Genomic DNA, 15400 nt, shown 5'->3' with positions numbered 1-15400 from the left:
CCCCCTCCTGGAATAGACTTGTCATGCACTGTCCCCACCTGGTTCTATATTGTTTGTAGAAGACTGCCCACATGATGCCCAATTGTCAATGTTACCAAATACCTAACCTATTCTTCAACACTTCATTAAATATCAAAACCAGTGTGAGACACATGGATGTTTTTTTTCCCCCATCATAGTCTTCTAGGCGTAGGCTTATATTATGGTCTTAAAACATTATAGACAGACAAGAGTGTTTTTATGCATTTATTGACAGGATGAATATAAGCATTACGGGACTTACCAAAGAGTGAAACACTCATCTCTTTAAACATGCAAGTCTGTACAAATTCTTAATTTATGATTGAGAAATGGTCAGCCTTTAAAATGGATGGGATAGAGGAATTCTGTTCAACAATTGAACAGTACACACATCATGTGCTTTGACTGCAAAGCAGCAGGCACTCTGAGCAAAGAAACACTAATTAAAGACACTATAATACATGATTAAAACGGGTTGGCAAAGCCAAATATTTATTTATTTTTGAGCACCACTGATATAGCAACATAGGTTTTTCAGATAACTGTTAGGATTTAAAAGAAGCGTTTCTCAAACTGTGTTATGTTAAGGACCCCCAAAATGATATGTATTTGGCCACGGACCCCCGTCTCAAAATATTTTGTTCTAAGGACCCCCAGAAGCAACAATTTGAGTTCAAACTCACAGTTAGAAAACTAAATCAAAATATGCTGTCAAAATCAACACTGCTTTCCTCGTGTTCCCCGTTTCTGGTTAAAGACATATTTCCTGCCACACTTTAACCCCTTCAGCCATATACCTGACCAATAGCGAAAATATCCAATCTACGAGCTCACAATGCGGCACATTGCGGCATGTTGTGAGCTTGTTTCTGAATTATTTTTCCCAAAATAGGGACGGCCAGTTAATGTGTTTAAGAGGTCCAGGGGGCAGACCTGAGACCACATAATTATTTTGCGGGAACTCATTTATCTGGATGTTCAACCCCCATATAACTTTACACGCGTAAGACAGGTCTGTTATAGTGTGCGCAGGGGCGTCACAAGGGGGGGGGGGGGGGGGGGGGGGGGGGGGTGGGAGTGGGACTGATTTACTAGGGCCCAAGGTGGAGGGGCCTTCATTATGTTATACTTTCGGTATTTTTGAATATATGTATTTTTTAAGTGAACATTTGCAACTCAAATCTTGCTTCTGGGGGGGTCCCTGGAACTAAATATTTTGAGATGGGGGTCTGTAGCCAAATACATATCATTTTGGGGGTCCTTCACATGAAAGAATCTGAGCACAACTGACATAGAAACATAGGTTTTTCAAAAAACCTTAGCAGGATTTGAAATATTCAAATACTTGCACACATTTTCAAGATTTTTCAAAAATATCAGATCTACAAGCTCGCAGCGCGGCACTCGGTGCCACGCTGTGAGCTGATGTATATCTTCTATTTTTCATGGGGGGCCCACAGTGAATCCTTGAACCCAGGGCCCAGAATTTGGTGCGACACTCCTGAGTGTGTGCGTTTCCTGTAACATTTTGCTCACATTGTGACATTTTCTCAGTTACTGTACGTCCAACCCCCTTAAATCTGTTAAAGACAGGCTGCAGTGTGAATTACCACACTTAAATTACTTCACTCTTCGCTCTCAAAAGTCTTCACCTTCCTCTCTTGCGACTTCTGCTTTCCAACAAGTTGTACAGCAACAAGTGCAGTCTGACAATGAACTACGATGTCTGAGGACATGTATGTCAATACAGCGCGCGTCAACACCGGACCAGACCTGACCAAGAAGGTCAGATATGGCCGAGGAGAGAGACAGATGGAGATGGAGGAGAGAGGAGAGCCAGACGACAGGGGAGAGAGGGAGGAGAGGATGGTAGACATCTATGAACCCGGCCCTGGGACACAGCAGGATGCTGCACGGAACAACGCAGCACAAGAGCTGCAAGGAGGTAACAGTCATACACGTTACAATGAATAACTGAATAACACCGTGATTCTCAACTCTTTTCATTTAAAGACTAAATATATATATATATATATATATATATATATATATATATATATATATATATATATATATATATATATATAATACATATTTGGCCACTTGCATGCCCCAACCACTGAAATCAAGGTCATTAAAATTGCTAAAACAATAGAAATAAGTAAATGAAAACATCTCAACTTTTCTTTTCTCCAATTAAAATCTAAAATGTGAACCCTTGTTGTAATAAAATAAAAATTTCCTTTAATAATTGATGCTTTTAAAATTGCAGTTAGACAGCTGCAGGCCTTATACTATTATTTTTTCTTTAAAAAAGCACAGTCCACTCAAATACAAATTCTATTCTCTTACATATAACTCACACGCTCTCATTTTCTATTGCTTAAAAAGACAATTGCATCAGAGATGTCGACACATCAATTGGCAAACTTGATAGGATCAGTTTCAAGCCAATCTACAATATTTCACTTTGTCATTTAAGAAGAACAAGAACATAAATGACTTGTTATCTGTTAAAGCAATGGTTAAAATTTGGCAGTCATTTAAAATATCTTATTTTTTTATCTCTAAACCCTTTAAACCCACCCAAGGTTTGTGGTATGTTTTTCAGGCGGTGAAGTGTCAAAGCAGAACGTTTTCAAAGCTGTTGCAGTGTGTGGGGGGCTGCTGTGTCTTCTGCTATTGGTTGGCATCATTGTCCTGCTCACACTCTGTAAGTATCATTGTATAAACACTATCCTTACATTTTAGATTTGACCCAAATCATACTGTTGATGGATGTTGGCATGTTGACTGAAATACTTTGGGCTCTATTTTATGGCTGCAACACTTAATCGAACTAATCAGTTTAGTAGACATAAAAAAGAAACAATAATCTATAATGAAATAATAGATTAATAATAAATCCCTATTTTGGGTATGTCATTCTAGGTAAAAAAAATAAAAAAATAAATAAAGTGAAAATAGTTGATCTACATTCTACAAGCTCACAATGAGTTATGATGCGATGCATTGCGAGCTTGTACATTTCACAATTTTAGCATGACACCGTGCGCAAAGTAGGAGATCACTTAACTCAAGTTAAGCTTGTATGTTTCGCTTTATGTATGAATCATGTATTATGTATTACGCCCTCAAGATGGAAAAGTTATAGTATTTTGTTGCCTGGGAAGCTTGTTTCTTTTTCTTCCCCTAATTTTAACATGTTCAATATATGTTCAAGCATATTTTGTTCTGTAGCCCACACCATAAAACTGTTATTAAAGAGGTGGTGCCATAGTTTTGTACTGTGGTTATAATGTGCAAATTTGCCTTCCTGTGTACTTTTGGTTACTTCCTGAAAGCTGAAAGCCTCTGAGTCAAAAGTCGAAAAACACAGATGACATCATAAACTAATCCCCTCCCCTTTAACCATATACCAAACACTGTGGGTGTGGCTAACTTCAGCTGGGTCACCACCCATCATGACAACCAGGCATACCTAATGAACTGGTGGGTGTGGCCACATAAAAACATAATTTTAACACTTCCTGAACCCTTTTTTTCAATCTTCCTCCTACTATAATCATAATACCTGATCATCATGTTTTAGGGATGAAAGAAATCATGGCACCTCATCTTTAAATGCCCATATACTTCTTTTTAATAAAAGGCATGCTGAATAAAACTACTAGATTATTACACAGGTGGTTCCTGCAGCAGTCATTTTGTGGATGAGCGTCCATGTAGTTTATTTGCTGAATAAGAATTGGACTTTATGGTGTCAAACACTTCTTATAATCCACTTCTGATCGTGGACTCCAGGAAGTAGAGGGCAGAGCAAATTAAGGCTTGCAGCGACTATACTGTCTGGATCCTTTGAAGTTTGGAGTAGAACCCTTATCCTCAGCTTACTATACAACAGCTTGAATGGTAAATGGTGCATTTATATTATAGCGTCTTTATCCAAGGAGCTTTACAGAGATTGTACATTCCATTCCATTCCATTCACTCACACACACACACACACACACACACACACACACACACACACACACACACACACACACACACACACACACACACACACACACACACACACACTGGCACACATTCATACATCAATGGCAGAGGAAACCATGCAAGGCACCAAACTGCACACCGGGAGCAATTATGGAGATCAGCATCTTGCTCAAGGACACTTTGAGACAAAGTTTGGGGAGCCTGGGATCGAACTGGGAACCCTCCGGTTGCCAAGCAGACACTCTACCCAGATTTTGACCTGGCTGAGCAGAAAGACCAGTGTAAGACCAGTTTCAACGAGTTACAGGACAGATACACCAAACTAATTGAAAGAGATGCCCAGAAGACTCTTTGTGGTCAGAGAGATGTCATTGTTTGTCTTTGTTGTTATATCATGTTGTTCATCATCTGTCATTATATATCAAATGGAAGAAAACAAAAGTGACTAACATTAACCGTATTTGTTGTTATTGTTATAGAATCACATGGATTTACATTTGGTGATGGTGTGTGCTACTACCTCTCTACTGAGAAGAAAACCTGGGAGGAGAGCAGAACCTACTGTACAGCCAGACAATCTGATCTGATGACCATAAAGAGCAAAGAAAAACAGGTATGGTTTCTGTGAAAATATGCGTTTGAGGGTGGCAATAGCTTGTTCCATTTTGTTGAGACCATAGGCCCTAAAAGATTTGGACAGTGTCATGCCATTAGTTTCTACAGACCGTAAATTAAGCCTATTTTGCAGTAATTTCTTTCTACATCCGGTCTATTTCCGGTCCGAAATGTGAACTGAAATGAATGCTATTGGCCGCAACCACAGCGAGGGCGGGTTCTCTGTAGAACCAGTAGAAATACTAGAAACACACCCTACTTTATCATTCATTTTTAAAAAGAATGGGACCATAATGTAATACATGCATATTATGATGATTTAATAAATGTTAGTGATTGAAAACATAAAGTGTTTATGAAAAGGTTTACTTAGGTAATAAAATCAAGTGTACAGTTCGCTCAAAACCTCACTCACTACCACTGAGATTATAATGTATTTACACCACCGAAGGTGAAATAGCGACATATAATTTGGCTGTGTACCGCCATTCACTTACGCTTTATTTTGAAGAGCCCCGGGTTACGCTTTATTTTGAAGAGCCCCGGAAGCCACGTGCGTGTGCATGTTGTGGAAAATGACGACTTTAAAATGGGCGTCAGTTTGTTTACATTCGGTTGTGAACTAAAATCCTAACCGCTGCCTACCGTCACGGCTCAGTGTTGCGGTGAAAAAGAGCGGTTCTTGGCCTTCTCTATTTGTGGAAATAGATTCCGAGATAAAGCTTGTTTCTTTGCATCAGCAATGAACAGGTGCCTGTATGGAGAATAGACACTCCATGATGCTGGCGGCCAAGTTGCATCATGGCATAATGTAGTGTTTTCGCTCACCACTCCCGTGGCACCTATTCAACTGGTAACTATGGAAACCAGGTAAGATGTCTCCAGGCATCTTAACAGGGAATCGGCGCCCATTAACCATTAACCAGAAGACTCCTGTGGACGTCTTAGGCATTGTGTTAATGGGAACAGGAGGCTCAACGAGAACCCGGAAATTGGCGTCAATTCCAGCAAATAACGTTTAACTAACCCTTTGTTTGAGATATAGCCTACATAGCCTACATTTGTTGTACAGTGTGCTTCAGTAACGATCTGCTTTCCTGTCCAGGATTTTGTTGTCAGAGTTGTTGACAGAGTTCTTGGCAGAAACAAGCTAGTGTGGCTGGGTTTGATTCAAGTGGGTGGATGGAACACCACTGACAGGGCCGGTTCTAGGGTTCAGGTGGCCCTAAGCAAGATTATTTTAGGTGGCCCCCCACTGACGGACGCGCGCACTTATCAACTGTCTTTGAATCGCCAAAACCAAAGTTATAAATAATAACGTCTTCTTCTATCTATAGTAGAACATATGGGGTAACATAGGGTTGCCAACTCCCAGAGATTCAAATACGGGATACATCCTGGCCGCCCGCATGGCGGGTGGCCGAAAAAAATTTGGGTTTTGAGGGACGGTCAAAACCCCAGAAATGCATAGAAATCTGCATTTTGGCACAGATCAGACAGTTAACACACAATAATGTTTACAATGTAGGTAAAATATTATTAGATCATTCTCTCTGGTTAGTTAAAAGCTATTAAAACAGAAACATGTAGGCCTATGCTCTATATGAAAAACATTTCAAAACCAAGATATAACTATTATAATACATATCTATTTCTAGACACTGTTTAATTTGTCCAAAAACATGAGTGTAATGTTATAACAAGAAAAAACAACAATTGATTTAAATCAGATTCATACAAAACATCACACACCTTCATCCTGTGTTCTTTTGGTCTCAAATTGCAACTTGTAGGCCTATAGACAGGTTTCTGGTCACGTCACGTTTGATTCGGTACCAAAATTAGCCAATGAAACCAGGCTTAACCAGCGCTAATCAGTCCGTCCAATCCCCAAACCTGTTGTTTTGGGGATTGGACGGACTGATTACTGAAATGTCTATGGAAGAAATGAATGCGGAAAACGCTTCCGACACCAGAGTGAGGACGGGGTGGGGCTTCAACTGCGATGCTCTATAATGGGGAACCACGTGGTACGGGGCAACAGACCGCCATTCCGAAACATCGCCATTCCGAAAGGGTTAGGGTTAGGGTTAGGGTTAGGTTAGGGTTAGGGTTAGGTTAGGGTTAGGGTTAGGGTAAGGGTTAGGGTTAGGGTTAGGGTTAGGGTTAGGGTTAGGTTAGGGTTAGGGTTAGGGTTAGGCTAACAATGTAAGTCAATGTGCGGAATGGCGATGTTTCGGAATGGCGGAGTGTAACCGTGGTACGGTCACCACTGTGCTGGCGTGGCGCCACCTGGAGGCGTTTTTTAATTTATTTATTTTCCTTCACTCTGGCCTTCTAGGGCATCGGGCTTAAAATGATGAAACTCGTTAGGGTCGATCGGGCCGAGCCTCGGGCCTGCCCTGTCGGGCTCAGTTAGGGCCGGGCCTTAATTTTCATGCCCGTTGAGAACTCTATTCCACAGTGAACCAAAATGCTGCTGGGCTTGGTGGTGGTGTGTGCGTGTGTGTGTGGTCTGTGTGGGACGCGGACAGACATGGGAGTGAACTTGAAGCGTGCAGAGTAAACTCTCTTCTATTGGCTTTTCTTTCGTTGTTCGGGTTGTTCTAGTAGTAAAATCGGGGCGTTTCAAGAATAATTAAGGGTGTGTTATTTAATTTTGAGCCTGCGCATTTATCAACACTGGGATCAAATATACGCCAGGTGTATCTATTTAGGACGTGTTCGTAAATGCTACTCGAACCTTGGCCTACGCAAAATTTTGGGGAAAATATACACTGTTTTTTTACACTCCATTGATAAATGAGGGCCACTGTGTACCGTTGCGTCATTTTTGGACAAAATCTGTAGGAGTACTGTACAAAAATGTGTTTTACACAAACCCGCATCCTGGTGGCGCTGTAACAGGCCCATATGAAAAAATGGAGGCAGAGGTTCTGCTCTGTGAGTGCCGGAGATTAGCTGTCTACAGAAAAGGACAGGAAGGACACGCAGACGGACGGACAGGAGCGAAAACATAGTCTCTGCCATGCCTTTCGGCCTGGTGGAGACAATTATAACTGTTATATAAATGTTATATAATCTCTGTATCAAATCTCTGTACCAAAAATAGCTGATCTACAAGCTCGTAGATCGTCTATTTTTGGCTAATCCCCCTCATAATAGGCATAGCTGGGGTTCATGTGGTTAATGTTATTTGTAATGATTTTTTCATATTAGTCAAGGTGGTTTCACTGATGTTTTCATGTTGCCATGGGTCATTTTTCTGCAATTACCCTTCAGGCCAAGAACACATTTCTGTGTTGTGTATTACCGTACATGTACAGTGTGTAGCAATATATTTGTTTTTGTAATTTTTTAATAATACAGTATGTTTTCATGTTGAGTAGTGTACATTCTTTGATCTGTCCTTAAGTTGCTTCTACACATCACGCTAGTCAAAGAGCTACACGTCCTTATACGACCTGCACTTTGTTGACACTCCCATTAGCTGCTCAGGGTTCACAGCAACAGCCGGAGACGGCAGGAAATGTTGCAATAGGCAGGGTAATTCCAATCGCAATGGAATGCAGCTGTCTGTCTGTCTGCGTTCTCTGTAAAAACATGAAAACCGGACAGACAAGATTCTCTGGCTTAGGGTATCGAATGCGACCGCCAGGTTGCAGTTACTATCAAAACCTCCACCGGCTGTCAGTCAGTCCGTCCGTCCGTCCGTCCGTCCGTCCGTCCGTCCGTCCGTCCGTCCGACCGTCCATGCAAAACTTTGCACACACACACTCCTTGGCTGCCAAACCACAACCACAACGCCCCTCATTTCTCACATGGCCCTCTTCTAGCGCCACCATCAGGCCCATTCTTGCAAGACACATTTTTGGACACTGCTCCTACAGATTTTGCCCTAACATCACGCAAAGTGGTACACAGTCCCATTTCCCATATTCCCTCCTGATTGGCTACCATTGCCTTCTAAAGTTTGTGTATGCGACCTGACGGTCGCTTATCTCCCGATTTAGGGAGTCTTACTGGAAACTGAACCAGATCATTGGCAAATGCCAGCTCGAAATCTGTGTACTGTAGGTGAGCGGATAGGGTTTATGTGAGGCTGAAGATGCTTTCAAGCATAAAATGTATGCTTTTATAGTATCTTTTACATGTCTAAGTCAGTCAATTGTCTTTCACATTTAATATTTTATTTATTTATTCCTTAAAAACTAGCCCTAATAGCTGAGAGGGAGATGCATCATTGTAGAGCGTGATTGTGCTGCTTCCTATATAGAATGCAACCCTCTGCGTGAGCGCAGACTCATGTTTGGATTCCGCCCTGAAGGCACGCTGACTGCGCCCAGAGAAAACATGGAGGCTCGTAGGCTCGAGGCGGCTGTATGGATTTAGTTAAGTTTTATTTTATTTTGTAACGGTGAATCCCGTGCACACAGTTGTGATACACGATCAGTGGACCAGTGATCTACACGCACGCTGTCTAAAAGGTAAGAAAACCTCGGCAGTGAAGCGGAATTGTTAATCAGTGTAGTCAATGAGTTAATATTCATTATTGTTTGTTGCTAAAATTCATTAGCCCCTGCTTTAAAAAAAGTATTTCCAGTTTTCAGTACTTTTACCTTTACTCCACTACATCTCAAGAGTCACATAGTGTACTTTTACAACAACAATCTAGATAAATATTTGATTATTAGGCTATTATAAAACATACAATCATTGACCACTTCAGCCCTATACTCTATACATTAAAGTCTGTTTGAACATAGCCGATCTACAAGCTCACAGTAGCTGCCTTTACATGACAGCTTCATTCCAATCTGATCGAAATAAACCCGATTGAAGGTATTGGATCAAGTGTTTACATGGGGTGAGATCAATCCAATCTGGTGTTTACATGTGCCCACTTTTAAATCGGGTTGTGACGCAAATGATTAAATGGCTCGCATTTCCCTATCCATTAATAATAATAACATGATTGGAGCCTAATGCAAATGCACAGCCCCACCAAAGTGAAAAAAATAAGCTGCAATGCTCTTTTAATTCGATTATTGGGGATGTACATTGTTCTGTTTACCTATAAGTGATGTCATGTGATGATTATAACAATGATAATATAGGCCTAATACAGGCTAAACAAATATATTTGTGCCGACGGCCCATAGAACATAATATGCTTCCTGGACAAGTGCATTCACGATAATAACAAAAAGTCTGTTTAGTTAAATAGACCTACTTCTAAATGGACTTTCTTATATCCCCTTATATGCCCCTTACACCGGTGCCCTTTAAATATTATTTATCTGATGAAGGATAGGCCTATAGGATATTTTGCTGGTGGTTTCTTAAGCTATTTATGATCGCAAGAAGAAGACAATTAGTTAGTGGCCAGGTCAATCTGACATGGTCAAAGGAGGATAGATGAACGAGGACAAGGTAACGTCCAGGCGCGCTTAGAATCTCTCTCTCTCTCTCTCTCTCTCTCTCTCTCTCTCTCTCTCTCTCTCTCTCTCTCTCTCTCACGCACGCTCACACACCACACCACACGTACAGGTCCATTTGGTGCATTTGAGTCGGTGTGTTAACCTCTCTCTCTCTCTCTCTCTCTCTCTCTCTCTCTCTCTCTCTCTTTTGCGTTGGCGTGTGTGTGTGGGCGTGCGCAGCATTGTCTCTACCCTCTCTGTCTCTGTCGCGCTTCTCAGCAATTATGCTTCCTGAGTTTTATAGCCTAGTTGATTGAGCTGTCGTACGGTTGGGACTCGCATGAGCGCACACAAACACGCACGCTCACGTAGGCTAAACAGATATTCTGCACATTTATAGATTACAAAATCTAAATAGACTAATGTAGTGAAACATCCCAAAAAGTGCCACCATACATGGCCAGGAAGCGTGCGCTGAAAGAACATGATCAGATTCTAATCGGGTTCGGTGTATACATGGAAGGATTTTCCTTTTGATCGGGTCGTAAAAAGGTCTAGACCACCCCTCTGCATCCGATCAGAATTTAAATCGTGTTGGTTTTGATAGGTTTATTTCGGTGTATACGTATGGAGAATTAGATCGGGTTTTTCTAAAATCTTGTTTTTAATACGATTAGAAGCGTCCATATAAACGTGGCTAATGTGACGCATGTGAGCACGTAGGTCCTATAGATCTGCTATTTTCAAAAGATTGTTATACAATTTATGTTTGTAGGCTATAATCTATACCTACAATCGAATAGTGACCAGAACAGTGCATTCGCCGACCCAAAAAAAACGCCCCCAGCGTGATGATTGCATAGGACCAAACAGTGCATTCGTCGACCAAAACATGCCCCCAGCATGATAATTTCATACGACCCAGTGCACCCAGAGAGAAGAGAGAGAGAGAGAGAGAGAGAGAGAGAGAGAGAGAGAGAGAGAGAGAGAAAGACAGACAGACAGAGGCAGAGGGACAGAGAGACATATATTATCATATAGTAGATAGATACATACATAGATAGACACAGATATAGAAGTCCACGGTGGTGTTCTTCACTTCTACAATGTCGACATTGGTACGTGTGCCTTTTTGCGAGTGAACACATACACACACCAACAAACGCAGACAAATGTGCAACAATCATAAATATAGCTGCAAGCAGTTAGGGCTGTCTTCGACTCAGGATTTATCAAGTCGACTCGAGTCGCGGGGGTTAATCCGACGCGTCGACGAATCGTTTATGTGTTAAAAAAAAAAGAAAAAGATGTGCTTTAATGACTGGAGAGGAGGCGCGACCGCGACGCATTGATAGAGTACCGGTTTGTAAACCACATATGATTGGTGGATTCTCTGCTTTGAAAACTGCCTGGTTGTAGGCTAATGATTTTATGCCTCTCCAAGGCTAAAGGAACAGGGCTAAAGCGCTAGCATGCTAACGATTTAGCCCCGTTCCTTCAGGAGGAAAAACAACACCAAAGTAGGCTAAAGGTAACAATAATGTAACATCACTGCGTCGATGCAGAACGGCACACGGCTGCATCGCAATCCAAGCAAATTGACGTAATCTAAAACTTTACTAGAAGTCCTCTACTCCACCGCAGTCCTCAGCCTTAGACCACCACCACAGAGCCACACTCAGCAGCAGTGAGTGAAAGTGAAAGCGCATTGCACTGCTGCTTCTTGTTCAGCTTTAGCAAGTAGAATAACAACATGTCGACGCATTTCCTCTCAAAGCGGTTAACTTCAAAATAAGAGCCCCTTGTTCAAGGCAACTTTCAAGTCACGTGAACTGGTTTTATTTTTAAGTCTAGTTGTCTAGTTAGTATGGACTAAATAGGAAGAACATGACAGTCCAGCGCTCTCATACCGCACCGGTGTGATAAAAAATTATATATTTTTGACGGCTCGACTCAAACAATTGGCGTTGATTCCAGGGGCTTAAAACGGCGCGTCGATTCGTCGATTTTTTTAAGACAGGCCTACAAGCAGTGATTAAGTGGCCAAGCAGGAAAAAGCTAAAGAAAGCAGCAAGGGAAAAGAACATACTCGGATAGTGGCCTCTCTATCCTGATACATAAACTGCCCAATTGCAAGGGAATCTGCTCAAAGCCACCCTGTACCTCAGGGGTTTGTTTTGGACGAATATCTAATCCAATAGACGCAACGCAACGACCTTCTAGTTTGTATACATTTGAAAACTTGTGAAATGGGACTGTCTGTCTGTCTCTCCCTCTGTCTGTCTGTCACAAACACACACACACACACACGCATGCAGACGCACGCACGCGCACCCACACATTCAGTTTCATTTTGCGATAACGATACGATACATGGACGATATTGGCTCATTCATGGCGATACGATTCTATTCAATTATTTGAAATCGATATAGTAACTATTTAGCAAAGAAATTAAATCTGTGTAAAACGTGTAAAAATCTATTATTATGGAAGTAAACACTGTGATTATCTGGCAAATACATGGACATATATTTCAACATATATGGACAAACCTGCACCTTGACATCGATAGACCAAGATATAGAATGGAAAAGTAATTATGCCCCTTTTACATTTTCCTTCCTAAAATTACCAAATACAAGGCACAAATACTTAGTTTCCACACAATCAATTATTTGCATAGCAAAACGATTCAATAACGATTACCGCATTTTAAAACGATACGATACAAAGCCAAAGCGGTATGATATTTTGCTTTTGCAAACAATATAGTAGATCATTGCAAATTAAAATCGATTTTTCGATTAACTATTACTATATCATTACACCGCTATTAGATACATTAGAGTAATTTATCATGCCACGAAAGTCATCATTCTTGTCATCTCGTGAAACTTACTTTGCTGTTGTGGGGACGCTCTGATGGTTCTGACAGGGAAAAGTGTTATGTGTAATATCCATTCTTGCACATTCTTATTTTGTGGTGGCAGGGGATTTTAACCAGGCATAAGACCCTCCAGAAAAACGCGGGCAAAAATCCTTGATTATGCGGGCTAAAATCCTTGATTATGCGGGCTAAAATCCTTGATTATGCGGTGAATTATGCGGGTTTTTTACGTGAAATTATGCGGTGAAAATGCATGCGAAATATGCGGGAACTTGTGAAAGTTGCGAAATTATGCAAAATATGCGGGAACTTAAAAAATATATTTATTTATATATTATACAGTATATAGGCCTATATATAAAAAGTTATAACTATTGAACTACTTCAATATACAAATTGATAACTATTGAACTATTTTAATATACAGTAGGTTACACTGGCTATTTGAAAATAGACAATCTACAAGCTCACAACATATCACTAAAGAGAGTATGTGTGTGTGTGTATCGGCTATTAAGGGTCCTTGAGTGAATTGAGAAATGCAAAACAGACTTTTGACTGCCTTTCATTAGTTTCAAGCAAAAAAAAACTTTGTCAATAACTGCCATTTGAACTAGAAAATATTGTTCCTTCGAAACAATTGTGGGCTCGCTTCAAGCCAGAAAACAATGGCTATAAAAGTACAAAATGTCAAGATCGCAGGCAGTGCTCTCTTTGACGTTACTGACGCAATCGGACACTGCATGCATGATTTGAGGCATTTTGTTCCAAAAATGTGTTATGCAAAAGTTGACCCGCTGGTGGCACTATAACAAATCAAATCAAATCAAACTTTATTTATAAAGCACATTTAAAACAGCCGAAATTGACCAAAGTGCTGTACAGTCAGCGCAGTGAGAGCAGGAGCAAACAATAAAAGCAAGCATATATACATTATAACAAAGGCAACAAGAGCACAACACATGTGCAGTACAAGCAGACATTAAAAGGATCTTAGGTGACATTAAAAGCTAAAGAAAATAGGTGAGTTTTAACCTGAGATTTAAAAACACTTATGGATGGAGCAGTCCTAATTGAAAAAGGCAGGCTGTTCCATAGCCTAGGGCTGCAGCCGCGGGCCCCTCTAGTAGTTTTTTTAGGAATCAGCTCGACCAGCAGCTGTTTGTCGGCAGATCTGAGGACTCTGGCGGGGACATAGGGTTCCAGGAGATCTTAGAGGTATTGAGGGGCCAGACCATTTATGGATTTGAATGTGAAAAGGAGGATTTTGAAATCAATACAGAATTTTAAGGGAAGCCAATGGAGTGAAGCTAAGACCGGGGTTATATGTTCCCGTTTTTTTAGTGCCAGTCAACAGGCAAGCCGCAGCGTTTTGGACCAGTTGTAGTCGTCTAAGGGAGGACTGGTCTATGCCACTATATAAGGAGTTACAATAGTCAAGCCTTTGGGTGATGAAGGCATGTATTCCCACTTCTAGTTGTTTCTTGGGTAGAAATGGCTTGGCCTTGGCGAGGAGGCGGAGTTGGAAGAAGCTGGTTTTGACAACTGAATTAATTTGTTTGTGAAATTTGAATGTGCTATCTAAAGTGACACCGAGGTTTTTGGCGGATGTGCGGATGTTTGAGAGAAGGGGGTCTGGGATGATGAGTGGTGGGGCCATATGTTGATCAAATATAATTATTTCAGTTTTGCTTTGGTTGAGGTTTAAAAAGTTAGCATCCATCCAGATTTTGATGTCTTGTAGACAGTTGAGTAATGGCTGAAATGAGTTGTTGGAATTGTTAGAATTTGGTTTAAGGGGCAGGTATAGTTGGATGTCGTCGGCATAGCAGTGGAAGGAAATGTTGTGTTTGGACAGGATGGGACCGAGGGGGAGCATGTAGAGCAGGAAGAGGATAGGGCCTAGTATGGAGCCCTGTGGCACCCCACATGTGAGGGGGGCCAGAGGTGAGGAGAATGGGCCTACTTGTACTGAAAAACTCCTGTCAGACAGATAGGAAAGGAACCATGTTAGGGCCGTACCGGTGATGCCGACCTGATGCTCCAGGCGCTGTAAAAGGATTCTGTGATCCACGGTATCAAATGCTGCTGATAAGTCCAAGAGCACCAGGGCGGCGGGGTCTGCTGTTAAAATCAGATCATTAAAAACCTTTAAAAGAGCTGTTTCTGTGCTGTGGCCAGGTTTGAAGCCAGATTGAAATGTTTCATGGATGCCTTGTGAAATTAAAAAAACTCTGTAGTTGGTTGTAAACTATTTTTTCCAAAACTTGGGCCTAAAATGTGATAAAACTGTGGGGTCAAGGTTTTTCTTTTTTATTAGCGGTTGTACGACGGCGTGCTTAAAAGAAGTAGGGACACAGCCTGAGGTAAGACACACATTTAGCAGCATTAAAACAATTGGGCCAACCGCACCAAAAACCTTGATAAGGAGAGGGGAGGGGATGCAGTCTGA

This window comes from Nannobrachium achirus (genome assembly GCF_963921795.1).
Source record: "Nannobrachium achirus genome assembly, chromosome: 16".
In the NCBI taxonomy this organism is placed as follows: domain Eukaryota; kingdom Metazoa; phylum Chordata; class Actinopteri; order Myctophiformes; family Myctophidae; genus Nannobrachium; species Nannobrachium achirus.
The sequence above is the reverse complement of the archived record's forward strand: the minus strand, read 5'-3'. Positions refer to the sequence as shown.